Here is a 13,921-nt window from a genome sequence, read left to right as displayed (position 1 = left end):
TAAATTTGGAATTCATCAGTGTGCCCTATACTATATGATAATAGAATGGCACATAAGAAAGGGATGAATTTTCAGGATATTTTAACCAATGTAGGCAACAATTTGGGACATGTATGCCTAAATTCAGGCTACATGGGCTGAGGAAAATTCTGCTTCTGTGCCAGGACTACCACACAGTGAAAGGACATGATTTATGAGAAAATGTGGCAGCGTCTCTCAGAGAATATGGTGGCCAGGCCACAATGTGCCTGTTTTTCCCATGAATAACCAGTTTCCTTTTTCTTCCTTACTATAATCCATCTGCATTTCTTTAGTGATTTTGAATATGAACTTTTTACTTCTTATTTACCTATATATAATCATACATAATAGTAACATTTTATGGCTAAGCAGAGCATGCAGCAATTTGTGCTAGCCCCAGAATTTACACATATGTAGTTTGCTTTGTGTGAAGAACTTCACACTGTTCCTAAAATAAATTTAAAAAAAGGCCTAATATCTAATAACCAATGTCTAATTTAAGCATAAAGTATCTATAAATGGATGTTGCCTGCTATGTATCTCTATCCCCAAATCTTCCTGTGAAGTGGTTATACTGGGGTATAATGAAGGAGATCACAGAGCCAATAGTATTGATACTTAGCCATTTTTCACATAGGCATCTGTGAAAGACTGCCAGATTTACAAGTGGCCCAGAAAACCCTGCAAAGAAATATGAGAATGTGCCTGATACTGTACAGGTATGGGGACTCACCTAGTTCTGTTCAGTTGATCTATAAATAAGTAGTAACTTCAGTATGTGCATAACATCAGCATATGAACTACATAGTCAATATATACATCCTCAAAATATGACCATTGATAAGGCTATGTGACATTCAGCAAACTGACAGATTAAATCAGGAATCGAAAGAAATGGCACGAAAACCAAGTTGAGGTAGAAAATGGGACCTGTGCACATGGAGGCTCTAAGATTACACTTGCCTAAGTAAAAGTACTCATTAAGGAGATAAATAGCAATAAAAAATTAGACAAATAATTAATGTGAGCATAAATAACTATTTCTTCAATGTTTTTACAGGTGAAACAGCCTCATATACGCTTAAGAACTTCAATTACATTTTAAACTTCTAGTTTCATTTTTTTACTGTAAAACACATTCCATGAACTGTCTTGGTAGAGTAAGTGAACAGCAGCTTTTTTGTAGGAAGACTTTACCAAGACCAGAGACCACTTTAAAATTGAGCAATAATTTGAAATTACATTTCTGGGGTCGTTTGGGTGGTGATTTTGAGTTGAGTTTGGTTTTTGCTTGGTTTGGTGGGCTCTGGTTTTTTTTTTGTTTTTTTTTTTTTTTTTTGTTTTTTTTTTTTTTGTTTTGTTTTGTTTTTTTTGTTTTGTTTTTATAATGGAAAGAAATACTTTTGGTATGGATAATGAACAAATGAGAGACCAGATTCTTTTGTGACCTAGAATTTAACTTGCTTACTCCTATTTAGGAATACAGTGGTAGTACGCACACACTATAGTTACTCAAGAGCATATGGTGCTCCTACTCTATATTTATATATTGCAATAATACAGTCTCTGCCTGAGCTACTCTTATCCCTAGTCCCTCTGCTTTTCCAAGGAAAATCAAGCAATAATACTGTCACAGAAAATACTGGTGATTCCAGCTCATAAAGAAATTTTTTATAAAAGCAGATGAACTGGTTGTTAAGATACCAGCTCCAATATCAAGGTCCTATGGGAGGGCAGTCAATACCAAACTTAAAGAGAGATGCCACTGGCAATGTTCTTCAGAGCCTTTAATTAAGACCATTGGCTATAATGAGTAAGAACAGCTTTCCAATGAAGAGGATGCAGATGGATTTTGTGGTAGTTGACACTTCAGTTGATGGGCTCACTGAAGCCACAGCTCAGAGTGTGTACATTTGTTCTACAAGCAGTCTCAGCTAGTGAACATCAACTACAGTATAATATTTTAAACCCTTTATATATTCAAGTGATGAAAAATATTTTCCCTGTAAGTCACAGCAGTATGTATTGCTGATTAACAGCTATAAGGTAAAAAAAAATGTAGAAGACTTGTACTGAGTGGCAAGTAAACTAATTAGAGTTTTGAAACTTCTTTAAGTTTCTAACTAGAATTTTATGATAAAAGAGTAAATGTAACTTCCTGAAACTTACATTCAGTACATTTGTCAGAGTTTAACAAATAGATAATTTTAACAAATAAAGTACCAAATATCAGAAACTTGCATGTCTCTTCCATTAGGTTTAACTCAAGCAGAGTTCAAGAATTTTTTCCATTTGTTACCTTTTGGTGAGGACAGCATATGGGTAAAAAGGGCCAGGATTTGCACTATAGGTCACAATTTTCTTGCCTTGTATGAAGAACACTCTCAATAGCTGCTGTTCTCTGATCCATCAGATCCATCAAAAGTTGTGGTACTCCAGTAATGTAATTAATACATAGCATACACATAACAAATTATGTAGGGCCAAGAACATGAGCAGCAGAACGAATCTGATACCATCAGTCAGAAAGTTCCATCATACATCCCACCATCCTTTTTGCTTCTAAAATCCTTCTGTCTTCTGAGGCCAGATAAATTTTTCCTTATGCCTAATCTTCATAAGGTTAACTAAAGATATCTGATTAAGAAAAAGAGGTGAATACAAAAAATGTGTCATCAGCCAATAAAGTAAAACCCCCATACTTTCTAAACTTTCTATTCCCTTGATCCTTGTCTGCTCTCAGTTATCTGATAATAAAGAGAAATGACCAAACTACCACTCTGACAGAATCTGAGAGGGCACAGGGGAGTTGTTTCATGTTCTCCAGTGAAAATGGAATGTCTCTACCTCTGCTAGTGTCTAGCATTATCTAAGCAGAATTTCACAAAGCTGAGCTTAATTGGCACAGCTAAGAAAATCAGTATGGGCTCTTAACTTCTGCTCATTAGAGGGAAAAATCGTAAGCTAACAGCACAAGCATAATTTCTATAAATACCAAGGCCTAATAAACAACATAATCTGTTTAACAGGTGCTTGAAGCTTCAAATCACTGCAGCAGCTCATTCTAGTCTTTAACAGTCTTCCCTCCCAAAATGGAGATATGCAAGAGAGCAAAGATTAAACTGCTAGAACCTCTTCTTCCGAAACTGTTGTCTTGACAAATCAGTTATGAAAGCACAGGCATGACATGTTTGTTTGTTCATGCTTTCAAATCATCATTACTATTACTTATTTATTTTGAAGTTACACAAGGACACCACATGCACATTGATTTGGCACCATGAAAAATACACATTAAAAAATTAATTCTTTCATATGACTACTTCACCTACAGGCCTCACTTCCTACTCTGAGTACCACCTAAGACCAAATTCTGCTTTCTTTTTCTTACACAAATTGAGATGGTGATTTGTAAACAGTGGGATCCTTATTCTGCTGCATGTGGTTTTGGCATATTTGCTTTTTTTAATTTATACTATTTTCCTTTGGCAATAATCTCCACATTAATACTATGATAACATATATAGTTTTAATGGGAGTATATGTCTGAAGAACTACTGAAAAAAGAATTCACATATCAAGGTAATCTTCAATGAATATTTTCCTTCTACCTTTCATACCAGATGCCTTTAATTGTTACTGGTAACAATGAATGAGACAATATGTAAATGGTCAATAACCTGAAGAAATATCATAATTCTTGTGCTGATTTCTTCAGACAGTGCTATAAGGAGCATATATTAAGCCAGACAGTAACATTACAGACAAAATGTAAACTGTATTGTCAGTATGGATCTCAGGTAAATTAACAGTTATGAGCCCATTCTCTCATACACACAGACTCACAGTCATGCAAAAAAATGGCACATAAAGAAAATATTTCCTTGTATCTCTTCAAACACTATATGTATATATATTTAAAATAGCAGTAACAAACCACATAGATTTTATGCCTGGATCATCAGAATCTGAGGTACTCAGAATCTTATGAGACCTGCTGTTTCTGAGATGGAATATCAGCAGATTTTTATTCTTAGGAAACAAGGTCACTTCTGTAAAATGTTAGGAATTAATTTAGTATACCTTCATTATAAAATGATCTAATTTTGCAAGTAAGACTACTGCATCACAACATCACATTAAGAGTAAGAGGCCAGATATCAGATTTAACGAGGTTAAAATGAAAAAAAATCACACCATCATCACAAGCAGTCAGTACAAAATGGCTTTGAATTCTCCATTCTGTCTTTGGCTCTACCTTAACAGCAAATCAGAGAGTAGAAACCGATTCCTAAATGGAAAAGAGCATATTGCTAAGATTTATTATGGGTACAATTAAATGTTTTGCCATCTTACCTGATTGAAAGAGAATGACAAATCACTGCAAAGCCCAGCATCCAAAAATGATATGATAATATTTGTCTCCTCCTGAAATAGTCCAGATTTCCATCCACAAAGCTTTACTAATAAATTACAATTTCTGTATTCTCAGTGAAAAAGAAAACACAGAGACCTTTCCAGAATCCTCTCTGATTCTGCCTCCGCTTCCTGTTCTCAGTCTCACTCTATGGTACCCAACATATATCAGAAAACAGCTTATTAGGAGAAGCGGGGGGGTGGGGGGGATGAAGGGTGGGGGAGTGGAGGGGGAGAAGTGAAAAAAAAATGCAGCACCTAACGTGGCAGCTCCACCTACTGGTGAAGATAATTAATACATGCAATGCATCAGCTTACGAGGCATTTTTGTCCCCGTTTATTCCGACCTACACTTCAAACATCTCTTGTGTAGTAAATTCCTGAAGGCAAGAGGTAGAACAGACCAACAAAGCCACAGTGATTGTTGAATGTCCCTTTTAAACACTTTTCATAAAAATAATTACACTTAAAACCAGTTGTCTATATACAGTCAGCAGAGATTGTAGCTCTAAATGTGCTGTTTCCTTTAAAAAATGCAGTGGAAGAGAGGAATGTGTAAATGAGAGAGCAGAGACACTGACTGCACCCCTAACTGGTGTATGCTGAACTTGCTGATTATCTTGGCTCTGTCTTATTCATTCAATACTACCATGCATTTTTTTTTGCATCCTGTTAATTTCTTTTATGTGCATAAAATGTGCTCTGATTATGTGAAAAGCATAGCTCATAGTCTTTCCCCTAGCTGAGAGTCCTGGGCATATGCAGATTTGCATTTGCTTTCTGGCTATCCTGGGAAGAATTATTAGAGCAGTGGCCCCAACATTGCCTGGTCCATGGACAAGGGTATTGAGTGAATAATGTGCTTCAGGCAACATATTACTTTGTCCTGCTTGTCAGTTTGAAGAGCATTGTGTCTGTGGAAAGAAAAATGTAAAAATGCTGAGCAATGTGAGTAAGTGTGTGCAATATAATGGCTCATAGCCTTGGGTTAGAGATCACTATAGTTCCCAACTAATCAAGCTACCAGTTTTGTTCAGTCATGCGGGATTTAATGAACAAACCTTGTTCCATAAAACAAGGAAAAAGGAGTGTAACAGACAATTAACATTTTGCTTTTGGGTAGCTCCTGTATTTTCTTTAAGTAACTCTTCAGTATCGGCGAGAGAGAGCCGCCTTTTCTGTCCTACTGGTCACGTATCTTTCAGAAGCAAGGACTCCAGGGCAGGCAGCATATATCCAGCCTGATGGCTGCTACTGAATCGCAACTATACAAAGCAGCAGTATTGGTGAGAACTGCTTACAACTGCTGTTTCTTATCTCTAATATCATATAGCTATCCCTATTTAAGTTCTCATACTTAAACCACAGACCTTCAACATTTGTGTCAATATGTGAGTTTATTTCAGTTAAGCTTGTGGCATACTTGACAGATGTAAATACCAAATTCCTGAATTTGGCTAGCAACAGCAAACAGAAACACATTTTCAGAGGATGTACGCACTCTGTATGTACAGAATAATCTCAGTGTATTAAGTGAAAGTGATGTAACTACAACCGCATTGCTTTCCTTGTTCATTTCTGTAAAACTAGGGCACATGGGAACACCCCTGGTCACACTGTTCAAGCAAATCCCCCCCTTTCATTTCAAAGAGATTCAAGAGTCTGAACAGCTATCACAGCCTCATCCACTTGATGACTGTTTTGATATTCTTCAGTGGTCTGATTTTTAGGTACATGGGCATCTACATGAGGTACTTTTCCTACTAGTTTCTCTAACTGAGCAGCAGTGTCTTGCCACAATATGGCAACCCAGATGGGTTTACCTCTGTGTTGCCAGTTATTCTTCCACTGCTTTAACCAGCCCCAAACGATGTTTGGCACTATCCACAAATCACGAGCAATGTCTAACACTGTCTGGATGGCTTTTACTGACTTACTTCACCTTCTCCTTCAGCTGCCTCTGCAATTCATTGTGTAGGACTCCACACAGCAGCCTTCCACCTTTGATGATTTCCTACAAGACATCAAGATCTATCATAAACACAGCATATTGCTTTTCATTATCTGGTAATTAATTATAGTGGAGCTTCTTCAGCACATGTCACAACCTCTTCAGGTGGCTTTCCAAAATTTTTAGCTTCTGGCCAATCCATGATCACTGCTACAATTCCTGAATGACTGGGATTTCCTATTCAAAATCTCTGTGTTTAATGCAACCCTTTCACTCCATGTGGCATTGGTGACCTGATGAGTGGAAGGAGCCTTACCTTTGAACATCCAGTGTAGGACGGGCATGTTCATGTTCCAGGAAGAGCTGTGCTTCAATACCAATCAATTCCGATGCAGGAATTGTGAAACAAGAAAAGTGAAAAGTAAAATCACTGAAGAGAATTAGTTCAGTTCTAATTCAAATGAGGACAGTGGCCATACAGAAGACAACAAATAGACTTTGACAAAGTAATTTGTAACAATGCCAGCCTGGCAATTGTTTCGGTTTAGTTATTATTGCAACTTTTAATGAATCATCACTGAAAATTCATTTCAGAAATTACATTTAAAATGTAACTTGAAAAGCCCTGACATTTCTAAATAATCTGTTTGTCTGGGAATACTGCCCCTGATCAGTTACGCTTTCACTAATGAGTAAGTGCAAAGCTGTTCAGTCACTTTTAACTAAACTGCTGAAACAGAAATTTTGAAGTATCTTAGTTGTAAAGAAAAAAAGTAAAAAAGACTTTTGAAGTGTTAGACATGAATTAACCCAGCCCCTATAGGAATTCTCATATACAGGCAAACCCTGTACACAGCTTACATGTAACTTTCCAGCAATGCAATCATCAGCTTGTTTTAGCATTAAATATTTTGTTTGATAAATACCATTATATTTTGGACAAAAATTGTCTTAAGCAGTTGTCTGGCACTTTTGTGAACACTATAAATTACACTACTCATAATCTGTCAAATTAACAAGGTACCTTGTCAGATTAATTTAAAGGTACCAAAACATAACACATGCTGCAGTATTTAATCCTTTGACTGCTTACCTACATTAGCCTTTGAAAGTGATCTAAATTGCAGTATTTACCTAAGTGTAATTGATCTGGCATCAGCTTCAAGGATATCTGATATAAGTGCAATTTTCCATTTTTTTTTAATTTCTTTTTGTCTCTAAAGAATGAAAAAAAAAAAAAAAACCACACCTGCTTTTAACTCATTTTATACCACAATTACCAAAGCATATTTACAAGCCATGGATTTGCCACAGTGGCTTTACAGATAATAATCTGCACTTTGACTTGAGAATCTCTTTATGTTTGACTCCTGCTTCCAAATGCTAAGCAAAATTTTGGGAATACACACAAGTGCAGGGAAAGGTTTTCCACTAACATTTAAGAGCAACCGGTGGTAGACTTACAAAGGCATTTTCTGCAGTTTCTTTGTATTAAAAAACTTGGAGCTTCAAATGTGGAATTTCAAAACTGGGAAAGAAAATACCAAATGTGGCAAAAAAGTCAAATGCCATAGAACAGAACTGCAGAACTTCCTGGTGTAAAGGGAGCCTGAGGATACACCTCAGCTCCACTTACTTACTGCGTCATCAGTAGTAACATAATAATGTTTGCACAGGATCACTTAAAATTGTAAGGACTTCACAGTAATGTAAACCATTGCTTCATAAAATATTTGAACTGGTCATAGAGCTTACTGACTGAAAAAAATATCTGCCTTAAGGTATTCATAATAATATAATAAAGATGTGTGATCAGGAATTTGTACTGTAATGGCTGTAGCTTTCAGTAATAACACAAAATTATTTTAACATTAATGTTACCAAATAAAAGCTGGACCCCTCCTACTCTTGTGGAACAATACAAAGGCAACACCCCAAAGACCTCAGACAATGCAATCCCAGTACCTAAACCATTTTAGTAAAAATTAATTGAAAAGAAGTCTCAAATCATAAATCACCCTGACCAGCTTCCATATGTGCCTAAGTGATTCCGAAATACTTTCTCTTAATTGCAGCTTTCCTCTCATTCAGATGAACTACAATCTCAGTCATAAAATTACTGAGAAGAACAACATTTACACAACAATCACATTTTAGAGATTCCCATTATATATACACACACTTTGTATATATATAAAAAGTAGGAATCTTGTGTATCTACATTTTATTCATGAATAAATATGATGATCAAGTGGTCTAACAGGGGGCTGTGCCACAGCTTTCTAAGTTCAAGATAATTAGCAGCAGATGGTAGTAAAATAACTGGTCAATGTTTTTCTTATGCCGGCGATCCTTAAGCTAGAAGTGGGTCTGGCTGGCTTACTACTTGGTTGCAGAAGCTTCACGGCCAACTCCTCTTGGCATAGTTGATTACTTAGTGAAACAACTGGTGAAATGTTGCATTGATTAACTAGAAAGAGGTAGCCTTCCCATCATACCTGTACTAGACATTTTGGTCCTCTAGCACATAGCAGGCACTGCATCTGCTGGCGCTACAGAAGAAGTTTGGAATTTTGGGACACTAAGAGCAATATTCCTTCAATAAGACTTTTCATTTTATGTTTATTTCAGTGTAAGAGAGAAGAGTCATACAAGACAAATAATTTATAAGGAAATAGTGTGTTTTTTTTTCTTTTTAAATGACATATAATATACCTTAAGAACTTACAGATATACAGGCCAACAGCTTAAGAGGTTTCTGAAAAACACTAGGTATTTATGTGAGTAATAAAAGCTAGACCATGACTCAGATAATAAGGGTTCAGTATCGAAGGTTTGCAAGCTTCCTATCTGACTTCCAGAATATAATGTATGTTTGTATCTCAGTTCTTCATCTATGGAATGGGGATAATAATTCCTGACTTCACAAGGGGCTATACTATAAATTTGGCCAACTGTGCCATAGAGAACAATATTGAAGAAGTATTTTAATATTCCCCATAATGGCCAAAGAGGCCAGCCAGGCATGGGAAGCTATTATTTTAAGCACTGTATATTCACAGGACACAAACCATGTTCAGAAGGATCTATTCTCTCTATGTATGACAAGACAAATAAGCAAAGACAAAAATGCAAACAATTAGTTTCCTAGTGAACAAATACAATTTCAGATAGACAGATTTTTAAGGGGTGGACAAATGAATTAAATGATACCTCAGCAACAAGTGTAGTAGTGCTCTCAGAGCCAGTAACAAAATCTAATAATATTCTCCCAGGACACCTATAAACACAGAGATTGCATTCATATGTTTTCATTTCATTTATTGCTACTGAGTCATGTGGTTTAATTGGTCAGATGAAAAGTAATCATCACTTGGAGAGAGGCGAGGCTTTGTTAAGCAAACCTCAAGTTATGATTTATTTATTTGCTAGACTTTTAAAGCTGGAACGCCTAGAAGAATTGCTCAGTTTAATAACATATGCTTGCCAAGTTGATTTTCCATTAGAAAGTTTCTCTGCATCTCACAGTATGCCTAGCACTTATCTGCACTGAAAATAGTACCTTTATAATTAAACCATGGAAATATACTACACTGAGATGACACACAAAATTTCAAACAATTGACTCTAATACATTAATGAAAAATAGTTTTGATCTGCTTTTGGACATGAACAATAAAGATACAGAACATATTTGGTGCACTGAGTCATGAAGTAAGCACAAGTTAGAGCCTCAGCGATTCTGACCGAAAACATTCTAATGTCTCAGAGAGCAAGGATGGAAGTGATACATGCTTTCAAAAACTGTTGCATACATTCCTTTCCAAATCTCTCTTCACTTTTGTTTATTAAGTGTGATTTCAGTATTAGCCTCAAGAAGCCCAGAAATGGCTGGCTTTGTGTTTGCAGATACTGTGAATGCGACTCAGAACATTCCTTTCTTTGAAAGCCTGGGCAGCCCATTCCAATGGACAATCACTCTCTCTATGAAGAATTTCTTCCAAACATCCAGCCTAAACCTCCCCGATGCAGCTTGAGACTGTGTCCTCTTGTTCTGGTGCTGGTTGCCTGGGAGAAGAGACTAGCCCCCACCTGGCTACAACCTCCCTTCAGGTAGTTGTAGAGAGCAATAAGGTCTCCCCTGAGCCTTCTCTTCTCCAGGATAAACCACCCCAGCCCCTTCAGCCTCTCCTCATAGGGCTTGCACTCCAAACCCCTCACCAGCTTTGTTGCCCTCTTCATGTAGCAAATTTAAAAGATTTGTGATGCTTAGTAGACATCAGGGTAATTTCTGTTAAAGTAACTCTGGAACAGCGGGAAGGCAGGGGAAGCTTCATATTTAGAATAATTTTAAAGTTTAGATTCACTTCAATGAGCAATTTGCAAAGGTGGGTCTCAGACTTTAAGGGCAAGAGTGATAGGTTTTATGAAATCATCAGAGCTAAATAACAAAAGCTGCTTTTTAATTATTTTTTTTTCATTGAGGTTAATTTATGTCTTTTAATAAGATGACACATCGAGGTACCAGAAACCTGTTCACTCTGCAGACCTGCCTTTTGCCTTAACAATTTACAGATCCAGGAGACATTTATGGATAAAAATGGCAAAAAGGAATAGTAAGGATTCAGAATATGTGAAATAGATCTTTCTTTGAGGCATGTAAAAGACAGGCGTAGATAAGCTTCTGTTGGCCAGAATAGCTATAGGCATTGCTCCTTAGGCTTAACATCCCATGTGCTGTGGAAATTGGAGTTTGACCTTTTGCTCCATCTCTGCTGGGTAAATGTTTTTGCATGATTTAATAGAATGGTTATTTTTTATGCAGATGACTCTTAGCTATGCTCTGAGAGGCAAAGGGAAATTTCTGGTAGAAATGAGATGTATCAGAATGGTTGAATAAACAAAAAGACTCTCCTAGCTATCTGAGTTATAAGAAATTTAAGTAAAATAAAACCAAAACAAAACCAATGAATATATGTTTTAATTCCTATATATAGTTACTATTAATATGACAAATAAAATGATCAATAAACCATATCTGTAGGTCTTGTTGGAGAGTCGTAGTACAGTTGGAATTAGCTCTGAGAGATTTACTGGAATTTGTTCATTCTCACAATGCTCTTCTACATTTTTCATTGAAAAACTCTGTTTTCTCACATACTAGTAACTGGGCACATGTGTGCCTCTGCCAAATGCAGTTTGTATAATAAAATGTATATTTAGAAAATTCCTGTACATTTTTAGATGTTTTCTTGCCCTTGACTTATTGTGGCATTTTGTTGTGACATATGGGAGGTATTACCATATCTCAGTGTCATTTCCCCACAGATAAAAGAAATGGGAGAATGTTGCATTCTAGAAGGATGAAAATTACAGAATGAAATGAAGAATAAAGATATCTTTGAGTTTAGGAAGAGAGCATTGTGTTTATAATGGAGCTGATACACGTGTTTCTTCCTAGTACTCTTTCACCTAAATGGTTATTCTACACCTAAATATTATATATTTGTATAAGTAATAAAGATTCATACTATCTCCAAATCTCTTGTAATACTTTTATCTCAATGTTTTCATGTTTCAGATTTTATTAATTCAAGTGATCACATTTTTTAGATAGCATAGAAATTCTTTAGTTTATGTAATAGGTTAAATTAATGCTTGAAATTTTAATGTTACATCTTCCAATTAAATTATTGCTTTGTGAAAAGTACATTCAATAAGTGACTTAAAGTAGGCTTTAGAGTATCAGCTTCATCAATTTGAGCCTATAGTATAGCTGTATTCATTTATGACACATTTCCATATTGTGCTGGTTTGGCTTGGACGCAGTTAATTTTCTTCATAGTAGCTTGTACAGGGTTATGTTTTGGATTTGTACTGGAAACAGTGCTGATAACACAGGGGTGTCTTCATTATTGCTGAGCAGTGCTTGCACAGAGGCAAGACCTTTTGTGCTTCTCACACCACTCCATCAGCAAGTAGGCTGCAGGTGCACAGGAAATTGAGAGGGGACACAACTTGGACAGCTGACTGCAACTGACCAAAGGGATATTCCACACCATACACTGTCAGCCTAAGCAATAAAAAGCTGGGGAAAGAAGAAGGAATGGAGGGACATTCTGAGTGATGCTGTTTGTCTTCTCAAGTACCCATCAGGTGCAATGAAGGCCTCATTTCCTGAAGATGGCTAAACATCTGCCTGCTGATGGGAAGTGGTGAATAAAATCCGTGTTTTGCTTTGCGTGCATGGCTTCTGCTTTACCTATTATATTGTCTACATCTCAACCCACATATTTTCTCACTTTTACTCTTCTGATTCTCACCCCCATCCCACTTGGGGGGAGCAAGTGAGTGAGCAGCCATGTGGGGCTGAGTTGCCGGCCGGGGTTAAACCACGCCACATATTTGTACAAAGCATATCCAGAAGTACGTAATGACACTGCAGCTCAGCGTGGGTGGCTGCGGGCATTGGGAAGTGCGAGGGCTTTGCAGAAGGCCAAGGTGCACTTCAGCACCTCGGCCAGCACCCCACCCCCGCCCGCCCCCACCCCTGCCAGTTAAGTACAGATATAGCAGTGAATGCAAATTGGGTTTGCAGTGACATTCTTTTTCAAGGTATAGACATCATTTTTTATATGTAAAATAGTATTTCAGAGCAACAGTTCCTTAAAACTGGGTCAAATGAGAGTGTATTTTTGGTGACAACTGGATTTTTTAAAATGCTCAGTCCATGCCCACACAATAGGTATTTTGACTTATTATTGCCTATACTTGAACTATATTAGTCCAAGATCCCATTGTAGAGATTGGACAAGCACAGAAATGGATCTTTTATCCTGACGAACTGACACTCCTAGTGTTTTTAATAACCATGATGAATGGTTTAAGCTGTTACAAATATAAGTTGCTACTGCAAGACAGTCTCTCCAGCAGCTTCCCTGTGCTGACATTATGATGAGGTTTTTCTGATGATTTAAATCCTGGGTCCTAATTTAAAATTCCAAGTTTTTTGTCTAGATCTATTCCACATTTTATTTTGATGACATTTTCCTGCACAGCTAAGAATTGTCAAGACAGCCCTGCATGCAGGTGGCTGTTGCTTGGTGTGACAGAGCAGGTGTAATTGATAGAGAACTTTAAAGTAAATAGATATATGCAGACACACCCAGCTATATAGCATTCCAATAGGAGGCATCTTTTAGTAACAGGAGCCCAACATTGCTATCATGGGGATTGTGGGTAGAGGCAAGGAGGGTGAGGCAATCGGTTTACATTTTAGTCTTTCATAACCAATAGTATCTAGAGTACTGAAGAGCAGTTTCAAGATGCTATAAAATGGAGAATCATAGAATTGTTAGTGTTGGAAGGGACCTCAAGGATTGTCTAGTTCCAACCTTCTTGCCATGGGCAGGGACACCTCACACTACATCAGGTTGCTCAGAACCATATCCAGAGTGCCCTTCAAAACCTCCAGGGATGGGGCTTCTACCAACTCCCTGGGCAACCTGTTCCAGCGTCTCACCACCCTCATGG

General features: G+C 37.1%; 1 protein-coding gene across 3 annotated transcripts in view; it reads right to left on the bottom strand.

Moving 5' to 3' along the window:
• LOC137441343 (sodium channel protein type 2 subunit alpha-like) overlaps positions 1 to 6,743 on the bottom strand; it is a 75,168-nt gene extending 68,425 nt beyond the window's left edge. For 2 of the 3 annotated variants that reach the window (XM_068138736.1, XM_068138733.1), the window contains exon 1: positions 4,378 to 4,529. The gene's annotated coding sequence lies outside the window, so the exon portion shown is untranslated. Of the gene's footprint in view, positions 1 to 4,377; positions 4,530 to 6,374; positions 6,452 to 6,704 lie in introns of those variants that run through there. The other variant, XM_068138734.1, reaches the window with a different exon arrangement.
• Positions 6,744 to 13,921: the final 7,178 nt, after the last annotated feature.

This window comes from Melanerpes formicivorus, unplaced genomic scaffold, assembly GCF_026170545.1.
Source record: "Melanerpes formicivorus ecotype bairdi unplaced genomic scaffold, bMelFor1.0.p_v2 SCAF_5, whole genome shotgun sequence".
Lineage (NCBI taxonomy): Eukaryota > Metazoa > Chordata > Aves > Piciformes > Picidae > Melanerpes > Melanerpes formicivorus.
This window is presented reverse-complemented; position numbering and strand designations above follow the sequence as displayed.